This window comes from Ovis aries, chromosome X (genome assembly GCF_016772045.2).
Source record: "Ovis aries strain OAR_USU_Benz2616 breed Rambouillet chromosome X, ARS-UI_Ramb_v3.0, whole genome shotgun sequence".
Classification (NCBI taxonomy): Eukaryota; Metazoa; Chordata; class Mammalia; order Artiodactyla; family Bovidae; genus Ovis; species Ovis aries.
In genome coordinates, this window is record NC_056080.1 from 124,432,579 (window position 1) to 124,446,064 (window position 13,486).

Consider the following 13,486-nt stretch of genomic DNA (forward strand, 5'->3'; position numbering starts at 1 on the left):
GATCTCCTTGCAGTCCATGGGACTCTCAAGAGTCTTTTCCAACACCACACTTCAAAAGCATCAATTCTTCAGCGCTCAGCCTTCTTCACAGTCCAACTCTCACATCCATACAGACTAGCTTATTATACTTAATAACATCATTAAGTTTCATACATTTCTTTTTGTGATTTAATAGCCCATTTCTTTTTATTCTTGAATAATATTCTGTTATATTGATGTACCATAGTTTGTTTATCCATTCAGCTAGTAAAGGACATTTTGGTTGCCTCCAATTTGTATGTGTGTCTGTGTGTGTGAGAAGAGGTATGAATTAAGCTGTTATAAAAAATTCATGTGCATGTTTTCGTGTGGGCATTAGCTTTCAAATCATTTGAAATCTAGGAGCAAATCATTTTCAAATCATTTGAAATCTATCTAGGAGCAAAATTGCTAGATCATAGGGATGGGGGAGCCTGGTGGGCTGCCGTCCATGGGGTCACACAGAGTCGGACACAACTGAAGCAACTTAGCAGCAGCAGCAGCAGCAGGGTATGACAGTGTTTAGCTATGTAAGACATTGCTTCCAAAATGACTACCATTTTGCATCCCCATTAACAATGAATGCGAATTCCTGTTGTTCAGCTGAATAATAGCAAGGCTGGCCCATCACCCATCGAACTACAGAGTAGTACCCCACTCAAGGTGCCCCTTTAATTGCCTGACAATGCTGATCCACAGAGTAGGACCCCAGCGGGGGGGACCCTCTATGTGCCTGAAATTCAGATCTACAAAGTAGGGCCCCACCCAGGGTGCCCCTTTAAGTGTCTGACATGCTGACCCACAGAGTAGGACTCCAGCAGGGGCGGGAGGGGGTCCTCTATGTGCCTGACACTGAACAACAGAGAAGGACCCCAGACAAGGGAACCCTCTAAGTGCCTGAACCGGCAAAGCTATGGAGAAAGACTAGCAAAAGAGGCCTTCTGATTACTAGCTACCAGAGGCTCAAAAAACAAACAAACAAGCAAAGAAAACAAACTCTGATAGGGCCATAACTCCTGTGGCTGAGGCAGTCCGTGTCCCTGCACATTTGGTGCCATCAGGGTCCCCATGACCCAAGCAGCTGCATCACCGTCATGCTCAACCCTCACTGGGGCAGAGCTTCCACAGGCTCTGCATCTATGCACACGGTGTCACTTCTGTTGTGTCCACCTCTTTGAGACCCTGTGGACTGTGGCCTGCCAGGTTCCTCTGTCAGTAGGGTTCTCCAGGCAAGAATACTGGAGTGTATTGTCCTGGTCTTCCATAACCTTCTAGAGTACTATATCTCCTGCTGCCCTAGCTGCCAACTCCCCTGAGTATCTGGTGATTCCAGAAACCCTGCAACACAAGCAGCTGCACCACCTCCATACCTGGCCCTCAATGGGGCAGACCCAAGTCCTCCAGGGTAGCCTCAGGAATAAAGCCCAGTGGACGACCTACCTGCAGAGGTGGAAATAAAACCACAATTGAAACCCAGGGGTAGTGTGGCTAAGGAAGACCCAAAACCATCCCACCATCTGTACAAGCTGCAGATTAAATCCACACAATCAACTAGGCAGATCCTGTGTCTACAGAATATATAAAAGGACACTGAGAGCTCCCGCATAAGAAAATGTGCTAGTTCTGACAGCTGTGGACATTGGAAGCAAGCAGACATGGGAGTAGGACCAGATTAGAGTCTAAGCTGCCCTCATAGCAGGTCCAGAGACCAACACAGTGTTGGAGGGTAACCTACGGAGGTGAGGTGAACTGTGACTCCCAGCAAGGGAAAGGACACTGACAGCAGTGACTCAAGAAAAACATTTATTATTCTATTTTGACTTGTTCTGTAGTTTCTTTTGAATTTTTTCTTTTCTTTTTCTTTTCTTTTTTTCCATTTCTGTTTTCCATTTTCCCCCACTCTGTTATAGTTGTCGGTTTTATTAGCACTATGAAATCTAATTAAGCTTTTGACTATTTTTTTTTCAATCACACTTTTTATTGCTGTTATAAACCTCTGCATCTACATTGGCCTTTTGCAGTTCTGTGGAGTTTTCCTTTCCTTTTTTCTTTCTTTTTTTAAAAAATTTTTAAAAACCTATTATTATTTCTTCTACATTTATTCCTTTGTTTGCTTTTCCTACTGTTCTTTTCCTCTTGCAGTTAACCTTTAACATATATATATATATATATATCTTATTTGTTTACCTTTATTTAACTTTGCATTTCTATTCTTTCTATCTTTCCTCTCTTTTTCTCACCATATTCGTTAGTTCTGTTTTCATTGCTTTATTCCCCAGTTGGCACCTTGCTTTAGTTTTGTTTTCCAGTTTATGCTTTAGTTAGTTTTGTTCTTAACTGGTGGATATCATTTTTGGTTTCCTTTGTTCACCAGGTCAATCTATTGTACTTTATTTTTGTTGGACTGTTTTGATTTTGCTTATGGGTGTATATGTATATATTTCATTATTTTAATGATTATTTGCCTGATTTTGTAACTGCCATTTGTCTGGGGTTCATTTCTCATTTCTCATTTTTGGGTATTTGTTTTAATCTCTTTTAAAGCCATAAGAAACTACCTGTGGAATCTCCATTTCTGGCCAGAGATCAAGCCCTGACCTTTGGAGTGGGAGCACTGACTCCAAGACCCTAGACTACCAGAGAACTCCTAACCCTAGGGAGTATCAACTAGTGAGAACTCCCACAAATGAAACCACTTGAGTACAAGACCCAGCATCCCCCAAATACCAGTAGGACTCTGCACAGGACACCTCATCCAAACAACAAATAAGACAAAAATACAAACCCAATCATCAGCAGACATGATTACTACCTCACTCAACGAAGCTTACACATACCACTGGACCAACCTTAGGAGGGCAGAAACCAAAAAGTAGAAAGAACTCAACCCTGAAGCCTGGGAAAAGGAAACCTCAATCACAATAAGTTTAAAAAAAATAATGAAAAGGCAGAGAAATATGGCACAAATGAAGGAACAAGCTGAAAACACTAAAGTCCAAATAAATGAAGAAGAAATAGGCAAACTACCTGAAAAAGAATTCAGAATAATGATAGTAAAGATGATCAAAAACCTTGAAAACAGGATGGAGAAAATGCAAGAATCAATTAACAAAGACCTAGAAGAATTAAAGAATAAACATACAGAGAACAACACCATCACTGAAATTAAAAATACTTTAGATATTCAGATATTCAATAGCAGAATATCTGAAGCAGAAGAATGGATCAGTGAGCTGGAAGATAAAATGGTGGAGATAACTGCTGAAGAACAGAATAAAGTAAAAAGAATGAAAATAACTGAGGATAGTCTCAGAGATCTCTGGGACAATATTAAATGCACCAACATTTTGAAAATTTTCCCAACATGGAAAAGGAAATAGTCAAGTGATAAAGAACAATCTCAAATTGAGTCTATCTGGACTACATTCCCTGTGCCATGGTAAGAGGAGAGTGAAAAAGTTGGCTTAAAACTCAACATTCAGAAAACTAAGATCATTGCATCTGCTCCCATCACTTCATGGCAAATAGATGGGGAAACAGTGGAAACAGTGTCAGATTTCATTTTGGGGAACTCCAACATCACTGCAAATGGTGACTGCTGCCATGAAATTAAAAGATGCTTGCTCCTTGGAAGGAAAGTTATGACCAACCTAGACAGCATATTAAAAAGCAGAGACATTACTTTGCCAACAAAGGTCCATCTAGTCAAGGCTATGTATGATAGTCATGTATGGATGTGAAAGTTGGACTATAAAGAAAGCTGAGTGCCGAAGAATTGATGCTTTTGAACTGTGGTGTTGGAGAAGACACTTGAGAGTCCCTTGGACTGCAAGGAGATCTAACCAGTCCATCCTAAAGGAAATCAGCCCTGAATATTCATTGGAAGGACTGATGCTGAAGCTGAAACTCGAATCCTTTGGTCACCTGATGCGAAGAGCTGACTCATTAGAAAAGACCCTGATGCTGGGAAAGATTGAAGGCAGGAGGAGAAGGGGATGACAGAGGATGAAATGGTTAGATGGCATCACGGACTCAATGGACATGAGTTTGAGTAAACTCCAGGAGTTGGTGATGGACAGGGAGGCCTGGTGTGCTGCAGTCCATGAGGTCGCAAAGAGTCAGACGTGACTGAGTGACTGAACTGAACTAAGTTGAAGGCTATCCACAATTAGACATTTTTGCCATGATGAACAATATAATTTTGCCAATTCTCTCGCCACTCTCCAGTTCCTTCTGTGATAGTCTAGGCAAAGTCCATCTTCCTTCAAATCACCAAAGACATCAAGTCTGACATTTTGGGACATGGCAATTCTTCTTTGAAACCCATTTTCACAAAGAAAAAAAAATGTTTCATGCGTTATGAAACAAAATAAGAAGCTTACTTACAATTAGTTCCCCAGTGACTGCATCAAACCCCACATGAATCGTATGTTCAAAGTCTGAAGGAAGAGGAAGATTGCTATAATCTCTTCAAAGATTTTCTCATACCCTTTCTTTTTCTCTTCTTCTGGGACCCCTATAATTCGAATGTTGGTAGTGCTGGGTCTTCTTTGCTACATGTGGGCTTTCTCTAGTTGCAGCAAGCAGGGGCCACTGTTTATTGTGGTGCACGTGCTTTTCATTATAGTTTCCTCCCTTGTTGCAGATCATAGGCTCTAGGTGTGCAGGCTCAGTAGTCGTGGTGCACAAGCTTATTTGCTCTGTGGCAAGTAGAATCTTCCCAGACCAGGGATCGAACCCATGTCTCCTGCATTGGCAGGCGGATTCTTATCTACTGGACCACCAGAGAAGTCCCTAAAATTTTTAAATATTTTAACAAATATTTTTCACAATGACTGTGTGCCAGGCACCTTTCTTAGCCCTTTACATATAATAAATCATTTTATCTTTACCACAACTCTCTGACAGAAGTAATGTTTGAATTTCCATTTTAGAGGTGAGGAAACTGAGGCACAGAAAGGTAAAATCAATCACCTGAGGTTCAACAGCTAGGAAGAGACAGAATCAGAATTCAGACCCAAGAAGCCTGGCTCCACATTCTGAGGGCTTATTCCCTATTCTGTGCTACTCTTCTGACAATACCGTTGGCTTCCCTTTTAAGTTCTAGTCCACAGCGCCCCCTTGTGTTTTATTTATTCCCAACCGTTCTGAATAATTGTCCTGCCTATCCCCACCAAGACTCCGTCCAAGCGAAGAACTGGTAGTCCCGCTTCGTCCAGGAGAACTGGTAGTCCCTCCCCTCCACCAGGTGTAGCCAAGCTCCCAGGATGGGATCCAAACACAGGTGAGTGGTGGTGATGTGCTGAACTGGCAATCATATCTGGCCATTATTTTCCTGGCAGTAAAACTGTCGACTAAAAAATAGTCACAACCTGAAAGTAGAGAGTTATTTTATTTGGTGGGAATGTTTAGGACTCCGAGCCTGGGAGACGGCATCTGACAAAACTGCTCAGAGGAGTTTGCAGGAGGGGAAGTCAGGCTATATACAAGTTTGCAACAAGGGGAGCAGGCAGTCTGATCTTCAAAGATCAGGTATCAGGTGAAGGAGTTTAGCGTTCTGTGTGTGGGAAGATGCAAGCCTCTGGGCTCGCTGAATTCACTCCTTTCATATGCACCGCAGCCTTCTGGGGCCATCCTGTTTCCTTGTTCACCTTGCTTCTTGCATTCCCCCAGCTCCTCAGCAATCACGGTGGGGGGCGGCAGCATCCGATGGATTGCAGTTTTGGGAACCCTCATTCACCTTTGAAGGCCAGAAATCGCTGATGGCTGTGACATTTCTTGCTGATTAATATGGCAGGAGGTATTTTCACTTTACAGTCGGATCAGCGGTAAAGAATCCGCCTGCAAACAGGAGCCTCAGGAGACACAAGTTCTATTCCTGGGTTGGGAAGATCCCCTGGAGAAGGAAATGGCAACCCACTCCAGTATTCTTGCCTGGAGAATCCCCGTGGACAGAGGAGCCTGGCAGGATACAGTCCATAGGGTCACAAAAGAGTCGGATAGGACTAAAGGGACTTAGCACGCACCGGGAAGAAGGAGAGACAGCAGATACAAGAGGAATTTCCAAGGAAAAATCAGCAGTATTGTGGGGCATGAGGAAGTAGAGGCTCCTTCAAGGATCATCTTCTGGCCTGAGTGACTGGGCAGGTGAATGGTGTTGCCACTCACTGAGATGCAGAAGGAAGAGCAGGTGGGCAGGGAAGGTAGTTATAACAGCAGGCATCCATGGCACATGCATCATGGGGGGAGCAGGAAGACACTGATCACTGTGCTCACTTTACTTGAGGAGGGAATGTGAGGTTCTGAGACCTGAAGAAACTTTCCCAAAGTCACAGAGTGAGTAGCAGGGTCGGATTTGAACCCAGGTCCTTCTGACTACATGTCTGGGCTTTTAACTGGTTGGATGGAAGGCAATCAGCCTATGCTCAGACCCCCTTCCCTTGTTCTGCCTGCTATTTCAACCCTGATTATTGTCTGTCTTCATGCCTCCTGATTTGCTGCCTTTCTAGAACTTTAATTTTGGCTTGGGCTCTGACCCTGGCTGCCAACCATTCCATGACTCTCAGCCTTTCTTTAATCTTCAGTGTTTAGATAACTGCCTTCTCACCACCCCATCCCCCTCAAGGCCACACTCTACCCTCTTCCCGTGCATGCTTCACCCAGACCATGACTCAATTGACTCTACAGTGTATGAGACCCTTTTCCATTTCCCATCCAACACTGAGTCTCCATCCCCAGATTCCTGTCTTCTAGTCTCTGTTATGCCCAGAGTCCAAGTCCCCAAAACTGAGAGAATCAGACGTCCACAGCAATGCAAAAGCATAAAGGGGTTTATTGCTAACTCGAGTTAGGGCCCAGGTCTCATCCAGCACAGTGGAATCCGACAAGAGCCCCGAGCTCTGAATCACATCTACTTTTATACAGACGGTTTTTTGTTCCTGTAACAGCATAGTTGATTGGTTAAACCGTATGCACGTGCAGGACTTTTAACCTCGCATCCCTATCTGGATTGGCTCAGGTCTGGCGTGGGCGGGGGTCTACGGGGATTTTTTCTGATTGGTCGAGCTACACTGCCTACGGGACTTCCCAGTGCCTCAGCTTTCCTAGAGACTAAACCTCAGGCCTAGCCTGCCCCTTAGAGCCTGTCCTGGCTTCAGTTTGGTCCTAACATTCCCCCCTGTCTTCAGCTACATAGAGGAATCTTCCTCTTTATTTTGGGGCAGGGCCTGATACTGTTGCCTCAGTACCATCAGTTGGACGGTATTGACGCGGTCTTTTACAAAGGCAACAAGCTTAGTTATTATGCATGGACCAAAAGTAAGCATTAATAGTAGCACTATTAGAGGGCCCACCAGGGTGGAAATTAGCGTTGTTAACCACAGGGACTGTTGGAACCAGGACTCAAATTAATTTTGAGACTTTTTTTTTTCTTTTTTTTGATTTAGCCCTTTTCTTATCTTGGCCAGGGACTCCCTGATTACCCCTGAGTGATTCACATAAAAACAACCTTTTTCCCCTAACATAGCACATAGGCCCCCTGAGAGACTTCATACTTAAGATACTTTTTGGGAATTGGGGTGGAGGTCTCTTTCTTCTGTAACTTCTTCCTGCTATGCATGGGCGTAGGCCTGCCTAGCAGAGCAGAAGTCTCTCTACCTGATCTAAGTTGGGGTTTTTCACATCTGAAACCAGCTTTTACCCTTGTAGTTGCAGCAATTTAGTTGGCCCCTCTCAGAGATGAAATAGACAAGGGCCAAACAGGATACCTAACAGGATGGTCATCTCTGGTCCCCGGAAACAGAAGGCAACATTTGGGATGAGGGTTACAGGGTTTGTGACCCCTTCTGATTGGTTGGTGGTGAGACAACAGAGCAGTGCTCCAAGAATCTTGTGTTCAGTCTGAAGTTACCATCTTCCACCTGGGTGGGGGCTCAAAGACATTGTTATGCATATTTCTTTGAGTAGGAACCAGGACTCTGTCTGGAGGCTGTACCAACCTTTGATAGTTTCTGTTTTCGTATCCTCTCCCTTCCCTGATTAGCAATTGTTTGAATCCATGCTTTGGAATTCAGGGAAGGCCAAGGAGGCTGAACAAAGTCTATATCCTAAAGATAAGAAATGGAGAACACAGAGCAGATCTGTACTCCAGAGCCCCACAGAGTCCCGCTCAGTTTTAATTTTAGGGAACTAGGCAACAATGACTGTGAAAACTTCCTGTCAAAATGGGGCATAGGACTGCCCCAGCTTGGAGCAATACAAGCTCTAATCTGAAAATACACCCATAGCATCACCTAGTTATTTTCCAGAATATCTGAACCGTAGCTACTCTATTTTGACTTTTAATTGTAAACTAGTTTTTTAATAGCCAAAGCAGATTTTACCATTAATGATGTCAGTGTTTTTCTAGATATGAGAAGATGCAAGAATTGGGACTCATAAAATCTTTTCCTGAAAAGATCTAACTATCTGATGGCCTGTTTTGCCAGTTTTTCCCAAAGCACAGAGTGCCTCATTTCTGATTTTCACCCTGAACTCCTTTCAGGGGCATTGAAAGTCAGCAGTTGCAGCGGCCATGATTTAGTCTTTGTAGATGCATATGGCGAGGGTCAGTCTTCAGTTGGCAGAGCCCCTTTTTGCTCATAAACTTGACCATGATTATGAGGGTGGCACTTCATGACCATTTTATCCCATGGTGCTGAGAGTGTCCATTCTCAGGTAAACAGGCCACTCAATGTGCTGTTACTGGACTAGGCCATGAAACAGTATCTAAAATTCTCTGGACCACCTGTCTTACTAGCTTTTTGGTCCAAGAAAATATTTCCTCTTGTTGCTTCTTGCCATGTCTAGAGTTACACTGTTACCATCATCGATCTCATATGGGACTATATATTATTCTATTAGAGGCCTCACACACATACAGTGTAAGAAACAGCAATTTTGTAAAACAGGTGAAATACAAATAACACAGCCAGCAGTATTAGTAAAGTCACAAGTCAGACTTATGTTAAGAACTTCCATTAGATGTAGCCCAGTATATCTTCAGGTCATCTGATTTAGTCTGCCCTGTAGAATCTTTATCTTCCAGGGAAATTATATATTGGCACCATCTATAAGGCACATAGCCCAGTTTTCTAGTGTCACTAGACTGATTATCTTTAGTATGATTTAATTTTTTAAGTAAATTTTCTCAGGGCCAACCAGTTAGAGTCTGGTAATAGAGAAATTTACCAAGGTAACCCAGAACTAGACACAGGTTATTGGCCACAAACCCAACAATTGGATTGATTTTTAAAACTAGCATAGGATCAGGCCTATGATAGAAAAGCATTTGACTTATATGCAAAGGTCTAAGAAGCCAAGAAAACATAAATGATCATACAAATCAGGTCCAGCATCTTGAGGAAGCTGTCTCCCTCTGATGTCGTCGTCTTCTCATCCTGGTGTAGTGTAGTTTCTCCTGATAAAAAAAGTCCTTCCATCCAGGTTGGAGACAGTCCCTTAAATTATGTCTTTTTCCAGTCCTGGTTGCAGGTCATGAGGCATCTGATCTTCATCCAAAGAGAGATTACTGAGATAAGCTTCAGAAACAAACTTAGGGTGTTCTTCAAGAATTCAATTAAATTTTACATTAATATCACATAACAGCAAAGAATGATCTAAGAGATGAGTCTTACTAGGTGCAGACCTCCATTAACAAACTGGTATTTAACATTTTGAAATATCTTTTATTCCTTAAAGTTACCCTTATTTTTATTAAATATAACCAAATTAAGGCTAGTTTGTTTGCGAAATAGGTCTGTTCTCACTGATTTTGGTCTGATGATTTTTATAATCATAATTGATCATAGGCTTTTTATTTTGCTGAAACATTTATAGAGTCTCAGACTGAACTTTATTTTGCCTAACAAATCTAGGTGAATTCTTCCCTTTTTAAGGTCTCAAAAATTTCTTGAGATTTTTGTATCCATGAGATAACCTTCCTAACTCATTTGATAAACTTACTGGAAACCTAAGAACTTCCAATTTTTGGAGGAGTCAGATAGAAAATATAATTGTTTTGTTTATAACATTTAATTTTACCAAAGTATTGTCGTAATTAGTTTGAAAGGAAGATTTCCCCTACTCCCTGAAAACATAAGATTTAACCCCATAATTTTTCAGATAGGAACCATAAAAGTTATAAGCATATTTACTGGTTCATTCAGTCCTTTTGCTAACTTTTGTGAAGTCATCAGGTTTTCCATTAAAATACCAGGACATATCAGAATGTTAAAAACTCCATATAATTTTTAGGATATCTGTATTAGTAATTTTACCCTACATTATAATATGAGCAGATTTATTACTTATTTGATAATCTTTTTTATGTAATTTAACCAATCAAATAAACACAGTTTAATATCTCTCTTTGGGATGCTTCAGGGGCCCTTTGAAGCACCCCAAAGTTAGCTAGAAACCAAAAGTGTTTCATAAAATGATTTAGGAAGTTTTGTCAACAAATATCAGAAAGGTTTCGAGCATTCAGTCAGATGGGACTATAGGTCACTGTGAAACAATAGTTATTCACTCAGCCAAAGTAACAATATGGGATTTCAGAGGCAAATACAGAACAGACCATTTAAGAGGCAAATAAACTTAAATCTATTGTCAAATACAGTTCAACATCTGAAGAAAGTGTGTCCTTTTAACAGAGAGAAAAGCCAAATTCAAGTTTTTGCGCCAGCTTATTTTTAGTCATTAACAGTCCCAAATTTCTTTAGCTTCTTTGTAAGAGGAAACTAATGTTCAGTAATAAATGTTTTAAAATCTTATTCTATTTGGAAATGAGCTAGCTAGTCAGTGAACTTCCATCACTTAGTTTAGCACAACCCAATTCAAGTTACCCCAATTTGGACAGACTATTTCAGACAGACATTCCTAAAGCATAATTATTCTTAATAGATTTTATCTAAAAGCTCATATCTCATTTAAATTTTTTTGAAGTTTTTTACTTGAGGTAATTTTCTTGTTGACAAACTTGTAACAGATATAATATTTAAGTTATATTAAACCTAGTTACAATGAAAATATTTTTTTAACGTTAGTTACTCTAAGACATGTCTATATTAGATAGGTCAACAAACAAACATTAATATCAGGTATTTAGCATTGAATATTTTCCAGTTCACATGAACCTGGAATTTATTGTTTAATTTAGAATTACTTGATTTGTAAGCGCTTACCTTTTCTAAGCCAGATAAATAGATCTCATGTACAAATTAACCTCAAAAATATTACCCAGAGACAGAGACATACCAAGACATATTTAGACAGACACAGTGCAAGATCTAGCTTTAAGTCTTTTTTTTTTTTTCCTCAGTGTCAGGAGTTAGAGATAGTCTAGATAACTGCTCTTAAGAGCCCTGGTCTCAAGGCACAGGGAAAGAAAATCAAGTTCTAACTAATGGCGGCAGGTCTAAACCACATGGTGGCCAGACAAAGCAAAATGGCCATCAAAAATCACTACACAGATCACAGAGTTAAAACACACACATATAAACCCGGCAGTCCTCATCAAAGTGAAAGTGAAGTTGCTCAGTCGTATCAGACTGTTTGCGACCTGTGGACTGTAGCCCACCAAGCCTTTCTGTAACATTAAAGATTTTAAGGGAGGAAAGGAAGCCAGGTTGAAAGAAGAAGGGGGAGGAGGCGGGAGAGGGGGCAAAAGGGGTGGCCTTACAGATACCCAGGTGTTACGGGACTTTTCCCTGGGCTTCCAGAGAAGGGAGGACTGGAACTCAGCCCTACCAGAAATCAGAACCAGAATTCGAGTTCTCTGCCAAGAGGAGGTGATCAGTCTCCAATCCTCAGCTCAGGCTGAGGGCCCTTCGACCAGATTTCTGCATCTAGGACCAGGGGACTAGAAAAACAGGGAAGGATAGGAAGGGTTAAGGAGAGGAGACAGAGAGAGAAGGGGAGAGAGATCAATAAAGTCTCTTGTTCCTTACCGGTCGGGGCACTCTGGCCAGTTGTCTGCGTCAGGAGGAGACCAGGGACAAAAGTGTCCCAGTTGCAGCCACTGGGTCTGGTCCATTGGCAGGCAAGCTGGCCCCTGAGTACCCCAAATGGTCAGGATGTCAGTCTCAGCGAAGAAGAATCCCACCAGAGTCACCATTTGTTGCAGGAAGAGGGACCCCTTTCAGGGCCCGAAACTGGGCTCTGGCCTAACACTCGGAAATGAATTGTCCGAGGAGACACATGTGCTGACAAAGCAAGAGATTTTATTGGGAAAGGGCACCCAGGTGGAGAGCAGCAGGGTAAGGAAACCCAGGAGAACTGCTCTGCCGTGTGGCTCACAATGTACAGGCGGTGTCTCCTTTAAACCTTTCCCGAACTCTTCCGGTTGGTAGAGGCTTATTAGTTCCGTATTCTTTATCAGGATCTCCTGTCATAAAACAACTCATGCAAATGGTTACTATGGTGCCTGGCCAGGGTGGGGCGGTTTCAATCAGTGTGCTTCCCCTAACAATTCCCCCTGCAAGACGGGGTATATAGTGGCGCCGTTGGTTCAGGCTCCTTGAGATTCTTTGGGTTCTTTCTTATATGTGTCGCCAACACCTGAGGGGTTGAAAATCCCTGTTGAGGCAAAAAAGGTTTTACCCAAGGAGCGGGGGGGGGGGGGGGGGGGGGAGCTCAGTCAGGGTGTCCACTCCGCAGTCGGAAGATGATATCTCGGACTTGGTGTACAGTTCCCAAGTCAAAGGTGCCTTCTGAGGGCCAGCCTACATGGAAGGTCAGCCATTCTGCACTGCAAAAAGTTATTAATTTGTTCTTCTTCACCAGCACCAATAGATTCTGTGCTCTAGACTTAAAATCAGAGAAGTGGTCAGTCATAAGAGACAAGGGAATAGAAGTTGTTTGTCCCATGATTACAGAGAAAAACACAGGAGACCAAATGAGCACACAAAGAGCAGACAGTGCCAGCACTCACACAGACCCAACAAACAGACAACAAATGTACATCGGCCAAAAACACAGTACTAGGTCTTCCCGGGCCCCCTTTCTTTAACCTTTTTCTCCCCTTGAGAGTATCTTACCGGCAGGACGTCCACAGAGCCAGCCGCCTCCCTAGCACAATGCCAGGCCTCGGCCTTATGCTGGTCTTCACCAGAAAACAGAGCCAGCCGCCTCCCCAGCACAATGCTGGGCCTCGGCCTTACACTGGACTTAACCAGAAAAAACCGGTGTTCAGAGATCTCTCCTCCTAGTGAGGAAACCCCTTCTGCCGGGAGAGTGTTATTCTTCCCAGTTAAAGGGATCCCGGATGAGCCCCCAGATGTTATGCCCAGAGTCTGAGTCCCCCAAACTGAGAGAATCAGACGTCCACAGCAATGCAAAAGCATAAAGGGGTTTATTGCTAGCTCGAGTTAGGGCCCAGGTCTCATCCAGCACAGTGGAATCCGACAAGAGCCCCGAGCTCTGAATCACA

The 13,486-nt window shown here is 42.7% G+C and overlaps 1 long non-coding RNA gene across 1 annotated transcript; it reads right to left on the reverse strand.

Moving 5' to 3' along the window:
* Positions 1 to 6,830: 6,830 nt before the first annotated feature.
* LOC132658760 (uncharacterized) lies at positions 6,831 to 12,377 on the reverse strand. The gene is made up of 2 exons (XR_009598769.1): positions 12,006 to 12,377; positions 6,831 to 9,566 (listed from the first exon to the last, which is right to left on the reverse strand). It is a non-coding gene; the product is annotated as an uncharacterized LOC132658760 (long non-coding RNA).
* Positions 12,378 to 13,486: the final 1,109 nt, after the last annotated feature.